Consider the following 2,650-nt stretch of genomic DNA (forward strand, 5'->3'; position numbering starts at 1 on the left):
TATTATTAATTAATAATACTTTGATTAAGGTATTTCCCTTCGAAACAAATCAATTTTGGAGACGAAAAACGGCAGAAATTAAGTTTAACACCTAATGCATAGAGATTTCATATAAATTTTATAATGATTTTGAGGACTCTGTCCCACGATTACATTAAGTGGTTACCCCCTCGCTTTATTTAATTCCTTTGCTTTGTTTTTTAATTTAACAATAAGATTTGAGTTCCTAAAATTACTTGTCATTATTACTTTGTCATTTATTTGATTTATTACCTTTTTTGCTGCAGTGTTGGAAAAAAGACAGCTTTAGATTTATTAGCTTTATACATGGCAATATATCTACAATTTTTAGGATATATATGTATATGTTAATGCAATGGAATTATTCGACATACGAACATTATTTTTCATTGCAATAATTTTTTATATGTGAATTTCGATGAACTTATTACTCTTTGTTTATTCCAAGTAAACAAAGATACTATATTCGTTTTGTAATAGAATGCTATTGAGTGATTTGAATTGCAAGACCGACAGACTGCACAATAAAATACGATTGTGTGTATTCGCAATCACACCTTTGCTTCCAGCTAAATCGTTCTTGACTACTGACTAGTGTAAGTGTTGCAACATGATTTTGCACGAAATCATCTCCTATTTAAATCTGGAGTGCGTTTAAACTCGAACGCAAACTATGCCAAGACGCGTTCTAGGAAATTACTTGTAAAAAAATTGAATTTTGAACACTACGTTCTATTACATATTCTATTCAGAATATTCACGAATGGTTTTTCTCACTTACCAGCATCGCGTTCGCATAACGAATTCATACAGAACTTGGCTTTTACGTAGTTCCTTTTTTTTTGCACGCGCTAGAATTGAGCAGAAAAAGAGTATGATAAGAACGCGTAATTTTAGATCCTTTTTAAGAAGCATGATGGAAATCCTGATAAAGTTTAAAACTGCTTATTTTTGCATGTATCTTTGTAGCGCACTATCTCACATGAATATCGAGTGTTTTTCTCTCTTCTTTTTAATTTTCACACTTATAGACCGTTAACACACGCAAGACTTCCTTCGCGCGTGTGATAAATCAACAACGAGAATATTGGATGGAACATATTATTTTTAATTATCGGACAAAAGCACTTGCATAAAGCGCAGAATGTTTCGCAATACAATTCAAATTATTATGCAATTTATCATTATGCAATACGCTTGTCTGCATTTTACAACTGAGCAAAAAGAAAAAGAGAAAAACATCATATAACCATAAACATCTAGAATAATTTAAAGAATAATTTAAATAATTTTAAAGCCACTCATAAAATGAAAATTATGTGTTATAAGATTGCATAGAACACATTTATAATATATAATTATTAATATATAATTCGCATTTTTATATAAAATATATATTTAATGCAATTTGGAAGTAACGCCTTTTGGATTAAATTAAATTGTCGGTAATTATACATATAATTTTCTCCTTGCCTGTTAATTTAGCAACGAGAGATTGCTTTTGGAGCGACACACTGTCACTTTCAGAAAGGAGAGAATTGGTGCACAAAACACAGGCTAGTGAATCTAATCAAGAGCGATCAGACTTCTAATCAAAGTAACTTCAGTCCATAGAATTTTTTTTTAATTACGAGATATACAAACAAAAACTGAGAGCTTTTATTATGCCATTTATAATATATTTAACACGTACGTGGACCCTGTATTTTTAATCTTCTAATATTTTGATTTTCATCTTCTCAAATTTTTAAATTAGATTGTTGGTACTTTGCTTCCATCTTTCCGCAAATGTTTGCTATTTACAGAGAATTAACGTGTATGAACGTACATGATGTGCAAATGTATGCGAGTTTGCAGTATTTGAGCTTGGATCTGGGAATTTGTTTAACTCAAATGAGTGTAAATCAGTTATTCTCTGAGGAAAATAATTACGCAGTATTGTTGTCATTTATAGATTATGGTTTTTGTTATTGAAATAAATTTAAATGTCGGAAAAATATAGAACTCATGCTCTCACAGCGCAACCGGTGACAGCTATTGTTCGTTTTTTAGCTGCACAATTCAAGAACTTATTCTATATCTGTGCTGCATATACATACCGTATAAAGGAGAAGAAAAAGAAACAGACACAGAGAAATGTTTTTTTCTCCTTTGCATACATACATATATTATTTTGTATTATATATGACAAAACTATCGCTAACGATAGATATGCGGGGAATTTATCTTTTATTATCACAATGTGAATTTTTAATTCGGATTTAAATGTTTGCAGACAGATGAGTCATAAGTGAGCCACGAAAGTAATTCGTGCTGTAATAAAGATTTACAACATACAAGATGTAAAATTCCGTTACCATATATTTTATTGCTAGCAATCGTGTTAGATAAAAGCTTCCGTTTACAAGTTAGCTTTGAGTAGTCACTTAATCTATAAAGCAAAAGTAAACAGAAAAGATAAAATTATTCCAACGACAGAAACATAGGTACATATTTTTATTGTCAGAAATGAAACAGGCTCACCAAAAGAAGAAGAAGTATCATTAATAAGTTTAAAACAAGATCGCTATATTGAATAAAATCAACTAAATAAAAGAAAGTTTTAACTAAAATCAAAGTTGCTGGAATA

At 30.0% G+C, this 2,650-nt stretch overlaps 1 protein-coding gene across 1 annotated transcript in view; it reads left to right on the top strand.

Moving 5' to 3' along the window:
* The window catches only part of CCAP-R (Crustacean cardioactive peptide receptor), a 79,014-nt gene that overhangs the window by 731 nt on the left and 75,633 nt on the right, over window positions 1–2,650 (top strand). The gene's annotated exons all lie outside the window — the stretch shown is intronic.

The sequence above is a fragment of the Trachymyrmex cornetzi genome, unplaced genomic scaffold (assembly GCF_001594075.2).
Source record: "Trachymyrmex cornetzi isolate Tcor2-1 unplaced genomic scaffold, Tcor1.1 scaffold156, whole genome shotgun sequence".
NCBI lineage: Eukaryota > Metazoa > Arthropoda > Insecta > Hymenoptera > Formicidae > Trachymyrmex > Trachymyrmex cornetzi.